Here is a 21,270-nt window from a genome sequence, read left to right on the forward strand (position 1 = left end):
ACATCATCATTATCCATCCATCCATCCATCCATCCATCCATCTTCTTCCTTCTTATCCGAGGTCGGGTCGCGGGGGCAGCAGCCTAAGCAGGGAAGCCCAGACTTCCCTCTCTCCAGCCACTTCGTCCAGCTCTTTCCGGGGGATCCCGAGGCGTTCCCAGGCCAGCTGGGGGACAGTCTTCCAAAAGTGTCCTGGGTCTTCCCCGTGGCCTCCACCGGTTGGACGTGCCCTAAACACTTCCCTAGGGAGGCGCTCGGGTGGCATCCTGACCAGATGCCCGAACCACCTCATCTGGCTCTTCTCGATGTGGAGGAGCAGCGGCTTTACTTTGAGTTCCTCCCGGATGGCAGAGCTTCTCACCCTATCTGTGAGGGAGAGCCCCGCCACCCGGATGGCGGAGGAAACTCATTTCGGCCGCTTGTACCCGTGATCTTATCCTTTCGGTCATGACCCAAAGCTCGTGACCATAGGTGAGAATGGAAATGTAGATCGACCGGTAAATTGAGAGCTTTGCCTTCCGGCTCAGCTCCTTTTTCACCACAACGGATCGGTACAACGTCCGCATTACCGAAGACGCCGCACCGATCCGCCTGTCGATCTCACGATCCACTGTTCCCCCACTCGTGAACAAGACTCCTAGGTACTTGAACTCCTCCACTTGGGGCAGGGTCTCCTCCCCAACCCGGAGATGGCACTCCACCTTATTCCGAACATTATCATTAGACATTTATACAAATTAAAAAAAGAACAATAGTGTCACAGTGGCTTACACTTGCATCACATCTCATAAGCTTGACAACACACTGTGTCCAATGTTTTCACAAAGATAAAATAGGTCATATTTTTGGTTCGTTTAATAGTTAAAACAAATTTACATTATTGCAATCCGCTGATAAAACATTGTCCTTTACAATTATAAAAGCTTTTAAAAAAAAAATGTACTACTCTGCTAGCATGTCAGCAGACTGGGATAGATCCTGCTGAAATCCTATGTATTGAATCAATCAATCAATCAATGTTTACTTATATAGCCCTAAATCACTAGTGTCTCAAAGGGCTGCACAAACCACCACGACATCCTCGGTAGGCCCACATAAGGGCAAGGAAAACTCACACCCAGTGGGACATTGGTGACAATAATGACCCAGTGGGACGTCGGTGACAATGATGACTATGAGAACCTTAGAGAGGAGGAAAGCAATGGATGTCGAGCGGATCTAACAGGATACTGTGAAAGTTCAATCCACAATGGATACAACACAGTCGCGAGAGTCCAGTCCAAAGAGGATCCAAGACACAGCAGCGAGAGTCCCGTTCACAGCGGAGCCAGCAGGAAACCATCCCAAGCGTAGGCGGACCAGCAGCGCAGAGATGTCCCCAGCCGATACACAGGCAAGCAGTACATGGCCACCGGATCGGACCGGACCCCCTCCACAAGGGAGAGTGGGACATAGAAGAAAAAGAAAAGAAACGGCAGATCAACTGGTCTAAAAAGGGAGTCTATTTAAAGGCTAGAGTATACAAATGAGTTTTAAGGTGAGACTTAAATGCTTCTACTGAGGTGGCATCGCAAACTGTTACCGGGAGGGTATTCCAGAGTACTGGAGCCCGAACGGAAAATGCTCTATAGCCCGCAGACTTTTTTTGGGCTTTGGGAATCACTAATAAGCCGGAGTCCTTTGAACGCAGATTTCTTGCCGGGACATATGGTACAATACAATCGGCAAGATAGGATGGAGCTAGACCGTGTAGTATTTTATACGTAAGTAGTAAAACCTTAAAGTCACATCTTAAGTGCACAGGAAGCCAGTGCAGGTGAGCCAGTACAGGCGTAATGTGATCAAACTTTCTTGTTCTTGTCAAAAGTCTAGCAGCCGCATTTTGTACCAACTATAATCTTTTAATGCTAGACATGGGGATGAAAACAGAATCGATTTGAATCGAAAAAATATCGTTTTTGAATCGAGAACCGCGTTGAATTGAAAAAAATCGATATATTATCGAATCGCGACCCCAAGAATCGATATTGAATCGAATCGTGGGACACCCAAAGATTCGCAGCCCTACTAACAGTATAAATTATTAATCGAATACATGTAAATATGTGTAATGATGGATTTTATAGCATTTAATAATGGAACATTATCAATTACTTTCCTCATAGTGGCTTAAGTAAACAACACAATTAGAGGTTTGACAGTCCAATTACAGTAAAACATTTACACAATTATTTTGTCGCAAACAAAATCTACAAGAAATACATATACTGAAAGAAAAAACGTTGGTTCTCCGCAGAAAATTGAATGCAAGTTTATATAATAATATATTTTATTTTGAAGGCCAATGTCTGACACCGGAAACCGTATGGCACTGCTCCTCAAGCCCACCCGACGACATGCGCATTGAGTACATCATTTTGGCTCCGACGAGCAGCAGTATCAACTGCGGATAGACAGCTCCAGATGTCCGACAGAGCCAAAATGTCTTCCACTACGAACACTGTATAAGGTAAAAAAAAAAAAAACAGACAATAGTGTCTATCGGTTTATTTTGACATTCATGCAATAGTACATAGGAAGTGACATAAAAGTGGACACGTCTATGAACGTCGGTAGACCATTATTGGGATTGCTGAAACGCGAGGGTTGATGTCTTGTGCTCGGGAGTATTAGCCTGCATGACCACCAGTCCTAGGGCCTGACAACGGTGGCCTTTGAGGGTCTAACGTCGTTTATCAAATTGCGCAATTGTAAAGGTTGACCTTTCGTAAGATTTAGTGAGTTCTCGTTTATTATCATTTTGACTGATACCCTGTACATATTACATAGTCAAAATAGTTCATCCCTAAATTGCACCACAGGATTAATAAAGCATATAACATGTATAACATTATATATTGTACATAACACAAGTACAGTAGTACCCCCATTTGCAATATTACATGGGTTTGTGAAGGAGCTCGTAACTGAAAACACTTGTATATCAAATCTTGATCTCTTTATCTCCACTACTTGCTGTACATATCCTACCAAGTCAGACCTACACTGTTTCAATGTCCATTTCTCAGATGATGCAATTGTTGATGACTGAAGTGCTGATATCAACCAAACCAAGACCTGGATTGTAAATAATTCAATGTATATACTATGATGATTAACCTGTGTGATGACTGTATTATGCTGATAGTATATATTTGTACCATGAATTGATTAACGTGGACCCCGACTTAAACAAGTTGAAAAACGTATTCGGGTTTTACCATTTAGTGGTCAATTGTACGGAATATGTACTGTACTGTGCAATCTACTAATACAAGTTTAAATCAATCAATGTCTGCCTTTGAATTGAATTAAATCAAATTGGTGTTAGGCCGGGCTTCACGGTGGCAGAGGGGTTAGTGCGTCTGCCTCACAATACGAAGGTCCTGCAGTCCTGGGTTCAAATCCAGGCTCGGGATCTTTCTGTGTGGAGTTTGCATGTTCTCCCCGTGAATGCGTGGGTTCCCTCCGGGTACTCCGGCTTCCTCCCACTTCCAAAGACATGCACCTGGGGATAGGTTGATTGGCAACACTAAATTGGCCCTAGTGTGTGAATGTGAGTGTGAATGTTGTCCGTCTATCTGTGTTGGCCCTGCGATGAGGTGGCGACTTGTCCAGGGTGTACCCCGCCTTCCGCCCGATTGTAGCTGAGATAGGCGCCAGCGCCCCCCGCAACCCCGAAAGGGAATAAGCGGTAGAAAATGGATGGATGGATGTTAGGCCTCCGCCCAAAAACAACAGAATTTTAACATGTAACATACCATTAAAAACAAATAACTTAACAGATAAGAAATATTGTATTAACAATATACTGTATTACAAATAACTACATTAGTTTTATTAATTTTCCTGAAGGAATCAATAAAGTACTATCCATCCATCCATCTATCTATCTATCTATCTATCCATCTATCTATCTATCTATCTATCTATCTATCTATCTATCTATCTATCTATCTATAAAGTAATGTAATAATAATTTATACTCACTTTCTCTTTTCCAGTGGTTTGAACACAAAGTTCTATCCATCTATAACAGGGGTAGGGAACCTGTGGCTCTAGAGCCAGATGTGGCTCTTTTGATGACTGCACCTGGCTCTCAGATAAATCTTAGTTGACATGGTAACTAATGAATAATTCCGCTGGTAATCCATCCATCCATTTTCTACCGCTTATTCCCTTTGGGGTCGTGGTGGGCGCTGGTGCCTATCTCAGCTACCATCGGGTGTACACCCTGGACAAGTTTCCACCTCATCGCAGGGCCAACACAGATAGACAGACAACATTCACACTCACATTCACACACTAGGGCCAATTTAGTGTTGCCAATCAACCTATCCCCAGGTGCATGTCTTTGGAGGTGGGAGGAAGCCGGAGTACCCAGAGGGAACCCACGCATTCACGGGGAGAACATGCAAATTCCTCACAGAAAGATCCCGAGCCCGGGATTGAACCCAGGACTACTGAGGACCTTTGTATTGTGAGGCAGACGCGCTAACCCCCCCTGCCACCGTGAAGCCCCCGCTGGTAATCACAGTGTCAAAAATAACGTTCAAAATATAAAAAATTCTCATGCATTTTTAACCATCCATCCAGTTTCTACCGCACCTGTTCAAGAAGTCACATTAATGGTAAGAAGTATTTTATTTATTGTTGTTTAGCTTCAGAATAACAATGTTATTAAAAATAATACAATACTTATTATACTCTAAAAATGTTGATCTTACTTAAAAGTGCACGCATTTAGTTGTATTCAGTCTTTAAAAAAATATTATATGGCTCTCACGGAAATACTTTTTAGAATATTTGGCTTGTATGGCTCTCTCAGCCAAAAAGGTTCCCGACCCCTGATCTATAAGCTAAGGTTAGCGAATAAGACCAGATGTTTTGGACAGATTTTACGAGGTTTACTGTGACATTTTCTCCGACAGCTAATGGCGGCGATGCTTGTCATGCAAATATTTCCATGCAACTCGAAGTATTACAATTAGCTAAGAGGCAGCTCATATTTCAACTCAATTTAGAGTTGAGGTACCACTGAACATATCTAATACATACAGTAAGCCTATTTGTCTTGTTAAGGAGCCACAAACATGTCTAAATATATTTACTCAATGCATAGTCCAATGTTTAAAAGATAGCCTATTTCTGTTTATCCAAAGTCATGTCAGAACTCATCAAGAATATCAGGTTATGTATTTTCCCTAATGAATTACACATAATTATTACAATATGTGGATGCATGCAAGATGATGGATACAGATGTTTAATAGTTATTTCATCATTTTATTACTTTTATTATTTTGTCTTCCATCGGCACAGTAGCAATTCATGCAAGTACACTTATTACATTTCAACAACTGTTGTTATAACAGTGTAAACAGTGTATTCTTAAGACAATGTCAGAGAAATGAAACATGGTTATACATGAAAGTAGTCTGTGTACAGCTTTCAGATTTTCTATTGCTGAGTTGCAATCACGTGACCTAGAGGCACTTCCGGGCTTTGGGTGGTGGTCTAGAGTCCAATTAGGCTATAAAATCATCATCAAATCAAATCAAACTTTATGTATATAGCACTTTTCATGCAGAAACATAGAAAAAGAGAAGAAACCATACAAACACACAATTAACTGACATGTTAGTTTGAGTATAAATACGAGACGAAAATGTTGACAGACACATAATCCAATCATATTTAATTTAGTCATGTTGACATCGGAAGTGGAGTGGGGGTTAGTTATGAACGACAGCCAATCAGGTGGTTTTCCTTGCGAGATCAAGAAGTCACCGCCAAGACCAAAATGTCTGGCTTTCACATGTTCCACATTCCACATGATATATGTGTACACATGGGACAAATTGAAGAGAACATATTTTATTTTTATTCTTATTATGTCATCAGCCGGCGAGTCATCGATCGTGACATCTTCACAACTGTAAATCATATCTATTATTTGCTGCTATTGGTATTGCGCCAAAAACTGATTCCGTGGCAAAAATGTATTCCCACCGCCTCGCAAGAGCGCATACCACTTTCGGACTTTGTCTGTCCACAACTGATTACTACTTATACTACTGTAAATGTAAGACGAACACATTTTTGTGGTTATCATAAGGATATGCTTAATTTGAAATGATTTAAAGACTTAGCCATTTTTTTCTATGCTATAAATGAGATTGCAAAAGACTGTTATTGATCCAATTCTGATGTGCTAAAACATTTTTCTTGTTTAGAAGCTACATAATAACTGCTCTTTGTTCACACACACACATAATAACTAATAATCAAGTGTTAGGATCTATTTATTAATGAGAGTTACATATTTGATAATGAAGAACATATTTATACCCATTAAGAGTTTACATGTATGATAATGAAGTACATACTGTAATGTGTATGTGTTGAAGTACCCTTTATACTCACAAGAGAGTTACATATATAATAATAAAGGGGCCATGTACTGTTTATGTGTTGAAGTACCATTTGAAATCCCCAAATCTACATGACCCTAAAGCTGACCAATACGCTGGATTTTAGTCAGCTGGAGGCGTGTCTTAAAGAAATTAAACAATGGTTGTCTGCTAACTTTTTGCATCTTAATGCTACGAAAACAGAAATGTTGATTATCGGTCCTGCTAAACACCGGCACTTATTTAATAATACCAGCTTAGCATCAGACAACAAAATAATTATACAAAGTGACTCAATAAAGAATCTTCTACCCAACTCTCTTGTTTGAGTCTTACATTAACAGTGTAACTAAAATGGCTCTCTTTCATCTCCGTAATATCACTAAAATGTGTTGCATTTTGTCCATCATGGACACTGAGATTATCATTCATGCGTTTGTTACGTCTCGTCTCGATTACTGTAACGCAGTGGTTCTCAAATGGGGGTACGCGTACCCATACAGGCCAACCTTGAGACCTCCGATTTCAGGGGGTGGGCGGGTATTGGGGGTGTGGTTGAGAGGGGAGGAGTATATTTACAGCTCTTGTGTGTGCAGTTGTGCCCTGCACTTTCTAAAGTAGATTGATTGATTGAAACTTTTATTAGTAGATTGCACGGTACAGTACATATTCCGTACAATTGACCACTAAATGGTAACACCGCAATAAGTTTTTCAACTTGTTTAAGTCGGGGTCCACGTTAATCAATTCATGGTACAAATATATACTATAAATGATAAATGGGTTGTACTTGTATAGCGCTTTTCTACCTTCAAGGTACTCAAAGCGCTTTGACCCTACTTCCACATTTACCCATTCTCACACACATTCACACACTGATGGAGGGAGCTGCCATGCAAGGCGCCAACCAGCACCCATCATGAGCAAGGGTGAAGTGTCTTGCTCAGGACACAACGGACGTGACGAGGTTGGTTCTAGGTGGGATTTGAACCAGTGACCCTCGGGTTGCGCACGGCCACTCTTCCACTGCGCCAGTGGGAATAGAATAGAATAGTCATCACACAAGTAAATCATCATAGTATATACATTGAATTATTTACAATCCGGGGGGTGGGATGAGGAGCTTTGGTTGATATCAGTACTTCAGTCATTGACTATTGTATCAACAGATAAATGAACATTGAAACAGTGTAGGTGTTACTTAGTAGGATATGTACCGCGAGCAGAGAACATAGTGAGTTCAGATAGCATAAGAACAAATATATACTTTAGAAATACATTAGATTATTTACATTAGGTTATTTACAATCCGGGGAGATGGAATGTGATTGTTGGAGGATTCGTAAACGGTTGAAATTGCCTGGAGGTGTTGTGGTGCATGTACGGTAGATGGCAGTATTGTCATGTTTAAGAGTGTCACATGCTGTTTACGGCAGCCAAACTGCCTTACGGTAGAGTGGTAGACGTAAATGTGACTGCTGTTGTTGTGTTGTTACTGCGCTGGGGGGACTTAATGAAACGGCCTAACAATAAACCCACATAAGAAACCAAAAACTCGCCCTCGATCATTCTACAGTTATAACGTCATTGGGCAGACACGCTCTCAGACACGTCACTCAGGTCTTCATAGAGCTGGAGGGGGCGTAGGCTCCAGCTCCGCCTGAATTTCAGGAGATTTTCGGGAGAAAGTTTGTCCCGGGAGGTTTTCGGGAGAGGCGCTGAATTTCGGGAGTCTCACGGAAAATCTGGGAGGGTTGGCAAGTATACGTGTACCCCTGGGGGTACTTGAAGGTATGCCAAGGGGTGCGTGAGATTTTTTTTAAATATTCTAAAAATAGCAACAATTCAAAAATCCTATATAAATATATTTATTGTATAATACTTCAACAAAATAAGAATGTAAGTTCATAAAATGTCAAAATGCAATATTCAGTGTTGACAGGTAGATTTTTTGTGGACATGTTCCATAAATATTGACGTTAAAGATTTCTGTTTTTGTGAAGAAATGTTTAGAATTAAGTTCATGAATCCAGATGGATCTCTATTACAATCCCCAAAGAGGGTACTTTAAGTTGATGATTACTTCTATGTGTAGAAATCTTTATTTATAATTGAATCACTTGTTTATTTTTCAACAAGTTTTTAGTTGTTTTTATATCTTTTTTTCCAAATAGTTCAAGAAAGACCACTACAAATGTGCAATATTTTGCACTGTTATACAATTTAATAAATCAGAAACTGATGACATAGTGCTGTATTTTACTTCTTTATCTCTTTTTTTCAACCAAAAATGCTTTGCTCTGATTAGGAGGTACTTGAATTAAAAAAATGTTCACAGGGGGTACATCACTGAAAAAAAGGCTGAGAACCACTAGTGTAACGTATTATTTTCAGGTCTTTCTATGTCTAGCATTAAAAGATTACAGTTGGTACAAAATGCGGGTGCTAGACTTTTGACAAGAAGTTTGACCATATTATGCCTATACTGGCTTACCTGCACTGGCTTCCTGTGCACTTAAGATGCAAATTTAAGGTTTTACTACTTACATATAAAATACTAAACGGTCCAGCTCCATTTTATCTTGCAGCTTGTATCGTACCATATGTCCCGGACAGAAATCTGCGTTCTAAGAACTCCGGCTCATTAGTGATATGTAGAATATATTTATATTATTAATTTGTTTTATATATAATATATGATATAAATTATATTATTTATTATTATTATTATTCTCGATCAATAAAGTACTTTCTATTTTATTCTATTCTATTCCCACAGCCCAAAAAAGTCTGCAGGCCATGAAGCGTTTTCTCTTTGGGCTCCAGTACTGTGGAATGCCCTACCTGTAACAGTTAGAGATGCTACCTCAGTAGAAGCATTTAAGTTCCATCTTAAAATATAAAATTAAATGAGACAAATTTAAATAGACCCCTTTTTAGGCCAGTTGATCTGACGTCTTTCTTTTCTGCTCTGCTGCCCCCTTGTCCTACGTGGAGAGGTTTTTAGGTGGCCACAGATCAGTTTCCACGGAGGACGCGCTAGCTGTTCCAAGTCAGGACCCGGGATGGACCACTCTTCCTTACATCAATTGGGAACGTCTCTGCGCTACGGACTTGTCTACATACAAGAAGATCCTCTGCTGGAACTGGGCTCTCACAATATTAACCGTATCCACTCGGGATCCAATGCACCAGGGTGAGACATTTGTAAATAACGGCTATATAAGTAAGCTTCGATTGAAATGCACAAAGAAAAGGGTATATCTGATGTCCAAAGCCATGACAAGTCGTTTTCTTGACAAGAAAAGACTATTTTAACTGAACACTGTGAGACGAAGTCACTGGAGCGAATGCGGGCTGGCGTGCTTTGCCGTTTGCAGAAAGGAGCTTCTTTTCCGTGTTTGGATGCAGTTTACTGCATTGATAACATAAAATGTGGATTGTTACTGTAACTGCTTTAGTAAGATGGGGTAAAAGCTCAACACAAAGGAAAGACAGGCAGAAGGCAGACAGTAGGCAGGAAGTCTTTATAATCATTTTGTCTTTATTCTTTTCATCAAACATGTCAAGACACCTTCTCAAACAAAACAGACTCTGTGAAAACAAGAACCGTGTATAAAGAGAGTAGGGACAACTAAACAACAGGCGCCATGTTTTCTACCAAGGACGTGTGCGGTTGTGCTTAGAAAGCGTGCATTCTGGTCCTTCTGACATTAGTTTTCTTGACTAAATCAACCAAAATAATATGTCAAAATATAGTTCCAAACATACCTCAGCATATGTTTTTATTTCGTCACCGTCGACGTAAAATTTTGCAGCTGTCGATCTCACGATCCACTCTCCCCTTACACAGGTATTTGAACTCCTCCACTTGGGGCAAGATCTCCTCCCCAACCCGGAGATGGCACTCCACCCTTTTCCGTAAGAGAACCATGGACTCGTACATGGAGGTGCTGATTCTCATTCCATTCTCTTCACGCTCGGCTGCGAACCGATCCAGTGAGAGCTGAAGATCGTGGCCGGATGAAGATGTAATCTTGCAGCCACCAAACCGGATCCCCTCAACACCCTGACTGCGCATAGAAATTCTCTCCATAAAAGTTATGAACAGAATTGGTGAGAAAGTGCAGCCCTGGTGGAGTCCAACCCTCACTCGAAGAAGGTCCGACTTAGTGCCGGCAGTGCGGACTAAGCTCTGACACTGATCATACAGGGAGCGGACCGCCACAATCAGACTGTCTGATACCCCATAGTCTCTGAGCACTCTCAACAGGACTTCCCGAGGGACACAGTCAAATGCCTTCTTGCTTGATGTACAGCTTAAGTTGTTCCACAGTTCAGGTTATCTGTTGTCGTATTTTATGCTTCATAATGCGTCACACATTTTCAGTCGGAGACAGGTCTGGACTACAGGCAGGCCAGTAGAGTACCCGCACTCTTTTACTATGAAGCCCCGCTGTTGTAACACATGTAGAATTTGGCTAGGCATGGTCTTGCTGAAATAAGCAGGGGCGTCCATGAAAAAGATGTTGGTTGGATGGCAACATATGTTGCTCCAAAACCTGTATGTACCTTTCAGCATTAATGGGGCCTTCACAGCTTTGTAAGTTACCCATGCCTTGGGCACTAATGCACCCCCATACCCCATACAGATGCTGGCTTTTGAACTTTGCGCCTATAACAGTCTGGATGGTTCTTTTCCTCTTTGGTACGGAGGACACAACGTCCACAGTCATCTTAGATGAGCTCGGGCCCAGCTCGGGCCTTTGTGGGATGTTCCAAATAAGTGTTTAATGAGCATTCCTCAACTTTCAACTTTCTCAGTCTTTGTTGCCACTTGTGCCAGCTTTTTTGAAACATGTTGCAGGCATCAAATTCCAAATGAGCTAATATTTGCAAAAAATAACAGAGTTTACCAGTTCCAACGTTAAATATCTTGTCTTTTCAGTCTATTTAATTGAATATAGGTTAAAAAGGATTTGCAAATCATTGTATTTTGTTTTTATTTACGATTTACACATTTGCCAACTTCCCTGGTTTTGGGTTTTGTAATTTGTATACAAGCTTCTGCTGTTGAAATTAATAACTAACCTTTATTTTAATCACATTTAATATTACTTTCATAGTTAAGTTAAAGTTAAAGTACCAATGATTGTTTCTCTGTATAATAAAAAACATTATTACTTATGGGGGAGAAAACAATTGTATCTGGATATATATGATTCCCCAAATCTTGGATTTTATGGTCTTTGTCACAGAAGTTTTTCAGTTCCATATTTTCAATCTTTGATGTTGTTTTAATACTTTCTATAAGTGTAGGTAAACGCACTCCTGAATCGAGGTCCTCTTGTTTTGTGGTCCCTTTCGGACATTGTAGTGTTGGTGTTGAATTTAGGTGTTTGTTTTTCAACAGACTCCATTATTGTGGAAGCAGTGTAAACTTTAATATTTGTCCAGGTTATTGATATGATGGACAACAAGTACTCTTGCTTCTGGACCTCCAATAAGCTTGATGTAGATTTTATAGTTGGCGCTTCAAGTTCCCTGAATTTTTCCCTGCTTTCTCAAATCGCCTGCTTTCTTGGAGATTTCAGTATTACATTTTTTGAGGTGCTTATTTGTGTAATGATAATAATAATAATACATTTTACTTATAAGGCGCCTTTCTGGGCACTCAAGGACACCGTATAAAATCAAAACAATAAAATAAATAGGATAAAAAGAACAACAACAACAAAGATCGATGAGATTTACAATGAATAAGTAGTCAGGAATAGGAATATTGAGTCTTAAGTTACGAAGGTCTGATGGTAATGAGTTCAAAAGATGAGGGGCAGAGCGGCTGAAAACTCGGGCACCCACGGTGGACAGTTTAAATAAGGGGGCAGTGAGACGGCTGGATGAAGAAGATCTTAGGAAACGTGAGGGCGTGGCGACATGAAGCAGGCCAGAGAGAAATGACGGAGAGAGGTTATGGATAGCTTTGAAAGTGAGGAGAATTATTCTAAAGTGGATACAGTGGTAAATGGTAAATGGGTTATACTTGTATAGCGCATTTCTACCTTCAAGGTACTCAAAGCGCTTTGACAATATTTCCACATTCACTCATTCACACACTGATGGCGGAAGCTGTCATGCAAGGCCCTAACCACGACCCATCAGGAGCAAGGTTGAAGTGTCTTGCTCAAGGACACAACGAACGTGACAAGGTGGGTAGTAGGTGGGGATTGGACCAGGAATCCTCAGGTTGCTGGCACGGCCACTCTTCCAACTGCACCACGCCGTCCCCAGCAAGTTGACCACTTGCTGTTGTGCTTAGGCAACATCCATGTCATCTGGTTCTTCTCAATTAATCTCAGCCTTCGCGTAGGATCCTGGTTTAATTCGGTGCCCTGTCACGATGATATCATTCATTCGTTGATCCTGATCACTTTCATCTCCGATATTGCCCAGCACGATGTCTGGTTTCACTGCAATTATTTCCACCTCTTGACGCATTGAAAATCCTTTCTTTTTTTTTTTCCTGCTTACTTCGGAGATCTTCTCTGTATTCTGATGTTGCGTTTCGTCTTCAGGTTCTCTTGTTACTCTTTCCAGGCCTGCTGTGTGATCGACTCTTGTATTTTCTATGTCGATTCCCATCGTGTCCTTTATCCAGAAAATCTTTTGATTCAGATGACACCAAAGGTTTTGGGATTTGAGTTTGTTACGTTCGCTAAGCTTGGTGGCTAAAGGTGCTTCTTCCAAGATGCAGTTCAGGCACGGACACAGCGTAGAGGTAAGAAATGTAGATTTATTACCTAAAAACACGCTACAAACAAAAACACTGGTGCTAGGTAGATAAGACAAACCAGAAGCGCCAGCAAGGAGGCTAGGGAACTAAACACAGGGATAGCGTGGAAGCTAATCGGTATAAAACAGGATTACCAGTGTCAGGAGATAGCGATCGTCACTGTTGTGGGAAACAAGGCTAGGATCAGAGAGCGAGTAATAGAAAATGCAGGCTTAAATAAGGATGGTAATCAACAAGCAGGTGAGAGTCCAGAAACAAGGAACAGGTGAAACAAATATGCAACCATGGCAACAGAAACCAATCAGGAAGTGCGCAAACAAACTCAAAAATCTAAACAACGAACGATCCGAGCAGCGGATCGCAACAGAGTTTATCTTTTAGATTCGGACATTGTAGCAGATCGCCGGCATCAGCAGCTCGTATCAGTTTGCTAACAGCAGTTGCTTCTTTAGCGATCCGCGGCACATTTAACTTGTTTATTTCAACAATTTGGTACATTGTGCAATTCAGAGATAAGCTTGAAGCATCAATCTGTCAACTTAAATAGCACTTGGTGTCGTCAGAAGCAATTTAAAACAGTTTCAAACCCTTGCAGTAGCTTCTGGTTGTTCGACAACCACTTTGAATTGCAGTGGGGGCCGTTGGCTTGAGGCTAACAGCTCTTCCAATTTGCCCTATTTCAGCAAATCAATGCCTCTCACCGGACAAAAAGCAATTTGACGATGTCAGGTATTTCAGCTATGGCTGTGATCCCAAGAATCTCCAATTTATCAAAAACCCCGATAGCAAAAGTGGGGACTTTTTCTGTGCGTCTTCTCCCATTAACAGCAAGTGACGTATCTATATCAGGGGTCCCCAAACTTTTTGACTTTGTAACGTGCATTGGGTTACAAAAATTCGGCCAGGGGCCGGGCTGTGTGTGTGTGTGTGTGTGTGTGTGTGTGTGTGTGTGTGTGTGTGTGTGTGTGTGTGTGTGTCAGGCTTGTCACTAACAGTATGGTTATGTTTAGATTTTTCCTCTTTCTGTCAGTGTCTCCCTGAGCGCTTATTTCCCTCACCTGTACCTGATTGACAGTCTGGCACACCTGGGGTCAATTGCTAATCTGGCTACTATTTAGACCTGCCTCGCCCTCCAGTCAGGGCTGGAGTATTACTTCCTGCATGCTATGGACTGCTTGCTGTCTCCATTTCTCCCTGGTTCCTCATCTCTTGTTAGCTGTTTCCTGTAGGCTGTATGCTGATAGCTGTTTGTAGTTTGCGGTCTCCGAGTGCCTCGTTTCCTGTTTGCTGGTTCCTGTTCACTGTTTCCAGTTTGCCTGTTCCTAGTTCGTAGTTCTTTTTTTCCCCTGCATTTTGGACATTAGATAATGTTTTCCTGCACTAAGCCTCCCATCTCTGCATCTTGGGGTTTGTCACCACCACTTCCTGACAATATATATATATATATATATATATATATGTATATATATATATATATATATATATATATATACACAGTGGGGCAAACAAGTATTTAGTCAGCCACCGATTGTGCAAGTTCTCCCACTTAAAATGATGACAGAGGTCTGTACTTTTTATCATAGGTACACTTCAACTGTGAGAGACAGAATGTAAAAAAAATCCAGGAATTCACATTGCAGGAATTTTATATAATTTACTTGTAAATTATGGTGGAAAATAAGTATTTGGTCACTTCAAACAAGGAAGCTCTCTGGCTCTCACAGACCTGTAACTTCTTCTTTAAGAAGCTCTACTGTCCTCCACGTGTTACCCGTTTTAATGGAACCTGTTTTAACTCGTTATCTGTATAAAAGACACCTATCCACAGCCTCAAACAGTCAGACTCCAAACTCCACTATGGCCAAGACCAAAGAGCTGTCGAACGACACCAGGAAAATAATTGTAGACCTTCACCAGACTGGGAAGAGTGAATCTACAATAGGCAAGCAGCTTGGCGTGTGAAAAAAATCAACTGTGGGAGCAATTATCAGAAAATGGAAGACATACAAGACCACTGATAATCTCCCTCGATTTGGGGCTCCACGCAAGATCTCATCCCGTGGGGTCAAACTGATCATGAAAACGGTGAGCAAAAATCCCAGATCCACACGGGTGGGACCTGGTGAATGACCTGCAGAGAGCTGGGACCAAAGTAACAAAGGTTACCATCAGTAACACACTACGCAGAGAGGGAATCAAATCCTGCAGTGCCAGATGTGTCCCCCTGCTTAAGCTAGTGCATGTCCAGGCCCGTCTGAAGTTTGCCAGAGAGCACATGGATGATACAGCAGAGGATTGGGAGAATGTCATGTGGTCAAATGAAACCAAAATATAACTTTTTGGTATAAACTCAACTCGTCGTGTTTGGAGGAAGAAGAATACTGAGTTGCATCCCAAGAACACTATACCTACTGTGAAGCATGGGGGTGGAAACATGGGGCTGTTTTGGGGCTGTTTTTCTGCTAAGGGGACAGGACGATTGATCCGTGTAAAGGAAAGAATGAATGGGGCCATGTATCGTGAGATTTTGAGCCAAAACCTCCTTCCGTCAGTGAGAGCTTTGAAAATGAAACGTGGCTGGGTCTTCCGGCATGACAATGATCCCAAACACACCGCCCGGGCAACGAAGGAGTGGCTCCGTAAGAAGCATTTGAAAGTCCTGGAGTGGCATAGCCGCAGTCTCCAGACCTCCACCCCATAGAAATTCTGTGGAGGGAGTTGAAAGTCTGTGTTGCTCGGCGACAGCCCCAAAGCATCACTGCTCTAGAGAAAATCTGCATAGAGGAATGGGCCAAAATACCAGCTACTGTGTGTGCAAACCTGGTAAAGACCTATAGCAATCGTTTGACCTCTGTTATTGCCAACAAAGGTTATATTACAAAGTATTGAGTTGAATTTTTGTTATTGACCAAATACTTATTTTCCACCATAATTTAAAAATAAATTCTTTAAAATTCCTACAATTTGAATTCCTGTTTTTTTTTCAGATTCTGTCTCTCACAGTTGAAGTGTACCTATGGTGAAAATTACAGACCTCTGTCATCATTTTAAGTGGGAGAACTTGCACAATCGGTGGCTGACTAAATAAATGATAAATAAATGATAAATGGGTTGTACTTGTATAGCGCTTTTCTACCTTCAAGGTACTCAAAGCGCTTTGACACTACTTCCACATTTACCCATTCACACACACATTCACACACTGATGGAGGGAGCTGCCATGCAAGGCGCCAACCAGCACCCATCAGGAGCAAGGGTGAAGTGTCTTGCTCAGGACACAACGGACGTGACGAGGTTGGTTCTAGGTGGGATTTGAACCAGTGACCCTCGGGTTGCGCACGGCCACTCTCCCACTGCGCCACGCCGTATACTTTTTTGCCCCACTGTATTCATTCTACATATATATATATACATATATATATATACATATATATATATATATATATATATATATATATATATATATATATATATATATATATATATATATATCTATATCAGTGACGTGCGGTTAGGTTCATGGCTGGTGAGGCACTGACTTCATCACAGTCAGATTTACAGACATATGAACCCTAGAGAGTATCTTATTCACCATTTGATTGGCAGCAGTTAACGGGTTATGTTTAAAAGCTCATAGCAGCATTCTTCCCTGCTTGGCACTCATCATCAAGGGTTGGATTTGGGGGTTGAATCACCAAAAATGATTCCCGGGCTCGGTGCTGCTGCTGCCCACTGCTCCCCTCACCTCCCAGGGGGTGAACAACGGGATGGGTCAAATGCAGAGGACACATTTCACCACACCTAGTGTATTTGACAATCATTGGTGATAAACTTAACTTTAACTTTACACATACAAACTGTAGCACACATGAAAGCACATTTAATAAAAAAAAGTTATTATGATCTTACCTTTACTTATAAATGAAGTCCATGCACCGCTCCTTTTGAACAAAAGCATCGATAACTTGTTTATAGAAGTCTTCCTTATCTTTCTTCGGTTTTAAAAGTTTCTCTGTCTCGATGGAGATCTTCCTTTAAGTATTACCTCCTGCTTTGATTGAAAGTCCAGTTTAGAAAACAGTTTTATTTCAGATATGTAATCCTCCATGTTAAAAAGCCAGGCGAGAGGAAAAAAAAAAAAACGATCGCTGCTAACTGTTGTTCCTTGTTGTCACTTCTTCTGCAGCCGAGTAGTCGCAAGAAAGATCTCTGGGATCACTAGCGCCCTCTACCACCAGGAGGCGGGATTACTGCGAGCCTCACCCAGTACGTCTTTGCAGCCGTTTTATGAATGCTCAGCACAAGAAATACGTTACACACATAGAGTTTTTGACAAAATACACTGTACATTATATACCTCAGCTGACTAAACTATGGAAATGTATAATTTAATTCATATAGCAATACGGTGTCTATTGCACAGCAAGCCAGCAGTTAGCTGAGTCATTGCGCAATCCATGGTGAGGCTCAACCAGGGGGGGTTCTAGGCATGCTTATATGAGGGGGCAGTCAGAAATGTGAAGGGGGCATCATGTGTACACATCATGCTCCAGCACTTTTTTTTTTGTGCTTATAGTAACGATGCTTTCTTCATTGAAATGGGTCTTTAGCTATGTGTCCAACCCCAACCTGGAGTAGTGGATTGCACTTTGTCAGGCCTGAAGACTAAGCTCCTGCTGGTATAGCTCTTACGGTCACTGAGGCGCGCAAACCCCCTGACCACAATAAGGTGGCAATCCCTCAGGGGGGGAAACATTAACAGCGCTGCCATATTTCTGACAGGGGAAACAGAAGCAGGCGTCTCGCACCACAGAATACTCTAGCCATGGTTGTGTGCGGTACCAGGCAGGATTGAATGATCTTAATGTTGTACCAAATGCACGCTTTGGGTAGCCACCCAGTATTGGCTGAGATGGTGCGTTGCCATTTAAGTCACTGGGTAGCTGAGCAGGCTGCTTTGGGGGAGCGCTTGTTGGGGGGACGGAGGGAGCTGGTGCAGGAGAAACAGTGCTTGCTGGTGCTAAAGGTGCAGTATTGCTATCTGCTGTCCCTGATGTACTAGCAGTAGCATCATTGCTACTACTACATGCAGGAGCAGGATTAAACTTTTTAAATGCTCTGAAAAATGGATGCATTACAGAGCATTAACTGTTTGTTTGTGAGCTGCTGGAAGCTGGAGCAGAAAATAAGTAAGCTTGAACAACAACAGAAAAAACCCGCTGTGATTACATGAAGAAAAACAAAAACAGTACAGGACTACAGCCTGGGGCGGGGCTTTACGTAGGGGTCCGTCAGACACAGGTCACTTGTCTTCAGTTCATCACATGCAGTGGACGTGGGCACTCATCTGGGCACAAAATTCATTCACTCCAATGTATGTGTGTCGCCCACTTGCTTGTAAATTGATGAAAACGGCAGTGTTTTTGTTTTTAGGTGTCTTGGTCATATCAAATGAAACTTATAATTTGTTTATTACAAAATGTAGATTGAAACATTAAAGGTTGACTATGTAGAATTATAAGAAAAACAACAGAAAAAGAATTCTAGCAGTCGATTGCCAGATCGTTGCTAAGTAAAACGGGCCGTTGCTAGGGACTCCGCTCTGAACAGAGGACAGCAGAGGAGGACTGCTAAGCAGGATATATACCTTATGTTTCATTTTTACCGTCATTAACAGCATCATAAATGACTTGTAGCTTGTTACAGGGACAGTGGAGGCTCTCTGCCTTCCAAACCACTGCTGCTCAGAGCCTCCACTGTCACTGCTCTCGTCAAGTTGTAAAAAAAAAAAAAAAGGAACTCCGTAGCACCGAAAGTCCGCAACGATAAACGTGTTTATGACAGATAAGACTACACAAATACACCCATCCTAACAAGTATATGATAAATGTAGACAACTTTTCCTTTTCTTTTACTTTCATACTGCAACAGTGATTGGATGTTTACTGAGGGCTGAGGTGTGTGTGCGGGTGTGTGTCTGCTGCGCAGGCTGTGGAATGGTGAATACACGCAGAGTGGAGCGAGGGATGAGAGGGAAGCCGACACTACTATATCGTGTGTGTCCCTTTTTCGGCGGATTTTTCCGCTAGTGCAGATAATTTTGTCAACTTGTAATGTAGTAATTTTGTGAGTTTATTCACATTTGCTTTCTCAAATTTTGATTTGAGGGGGCAAGACATTTATTTAAGGGGGCTCTGCCCCCTCTTGCCCCTGCATAGAGCCATGGGCTCAACTGGCTGCTGACGCAACGCAAGTCTCTTCTCTGTATTTGAACGGCAAATGTGAAAATTCAGCGATTTTGAATAAAAAAAAATTCTAAAACGGGTGAAGTTAAATGGAAAATAACTTTATAGTATAATCACTGGATACATACAACAATTTAATAAAAATGTTTTCTAAATGCACGTCACTGATATATATATATATATATATATATATATATATGTATATATATATATATATATATATATATATATATAGGGGTGTGGGAAAAAAATCGTTTCGAATACGATTCACGATTCTCACGTTGTGCGATTCAGAATCGATTCTCTCTTTTTTTTTTAATATATATTTTTTTTTAATTAAATTTTTTTTTTTTTTTTAAACAATCCAACAAACCAATACACAGCAATACAATAACAATGCAATCCAATTCCAAAACCAAACCTGACCCAGCAACACTCAGAGCAATTGAGGAGACACAAACACGACACAGAACAAACCAAAAGTAGTGAAACAAAAATGAATATTATCAACAACAGTATCAATATTAGTAATAATTTCAGCATAGCAGTGATTAAAAATCCCTTATTGACATTATCATTAGACATTTATAAAAAAATAAATAAAAAAAAAGAATAGTGTCACAGTGGCTTACACTTGCATCGCATCTTATAAGCTTGACAACACACAGTGTCCAATATTTTCACAAAGACAAAATAAGTCATATTTGTGGTTCATTTAATAGTTAAGACAAATTTACATTATTGCATTCAGTTGATAAAACATTGTCCTTTACAATTATAAAAGCTTTTTTTTTTTTAAATCTACTACTCTGCTAGCATGTCAGCAGACTGGGGTAGATCCTGCTGAAATCCTATGTATTGAATGAAAACCGAATCGTTTTGAATCGGAAAAATATCGTTTTTGAATCAAGAATCGCGTTAAATTAAAAAAAAATCGATATACCGTATTTCCTTGAATTGCCGCAGGGCATATAGTATGCGCCTGCCTTGAATTACTGCCGGGTCAAACTCGCTTCCCAAAATAATCAGCGCATGCTTAGTATTACCACCTGGTCAAACTCATGACGTTACGAGTGACACTTCCCCTGTCATCATTTTCAAAATGGAGGAGGCTGATTTCAATACCGGTAATTTGAAATCGCATAAAGGGAAGAAGATTAAGAGCTAATCAGTAGGAATTTAAGGTCCAAGCTTACATCACACTCAAATGTTTACTGCATACCTTTAGTAAGTGCCGGAGTGAGTAAAGAGGTTTTAAAATAATTAGCGCATGCTTACTTTTACCGCATGCCTTTGGTAAGCGCAGGAGTGAGAAGAGGTTTTAAATTAATTAGCGCCCGGGCGGCAATTTAAGGAAATACGGTATAATGGAATCGCGACCCCAAGAATCAATATTGAATCGAATTGTGGGACACCCAAAGATTCGCAGTCCTAATATATATATATATATATATATATATATAATATATATATATATATATATATATATATATATATATATGTATATATGTATATATATATATATATATATATATATATATATATATGTATATATGTATATATATATATATATATATATATATATGTATATATGTATATATATATATATATATATATATGTGTATATATGTATATATATATATATATATGTGTATATATATATATATATATATATATATATATATATTATATATGTGTATATATATATATATATATATATATGTATATATATATAAATGTACGTGTTTTCTCTGAACATATGGAATAAGATAATCTATTT

General features: G+C 40.5%; 1 long non-coding RNA gene across 1 annotated transcript; it reads left to right on the forward strand.

The window, feature by feature from the left end:
• Nucleotides 1-2,379: 2,379 nt before the first annotated feature.
• LOC133553454 (uncharacterized) lies at nt 2,380-11,688 on the forward strand. The gene is made up of 3 exons (XR_009806915.1): nt 2,380-2,509; nt 9,450-9,648; nt 10,306-11,688. It is a non-coding gene; the product is annotated as an uncharacterized LOC133553454 (long non-coding RNA).
• Nucleotides 11,689-21,270: the final 9,582 nt, after the last annotated feature.

This window comes from Nerophis ophidion, linkage group LG05, assembly GCF_033978795.1.
Source record: "Nerophis ophidion isolate RoL-2023_Sa linkage group LG05, RoL_Noph_v1.0, whole genome shotgun sequence".
NCBI classification, from domain to species: domain Eukaryota; kingdom Metazoa; phylum Chordata; class Actinopteri; order Syngnathiformes; family Syngnathidae; genus Nerophis; species Nerophis ophidion.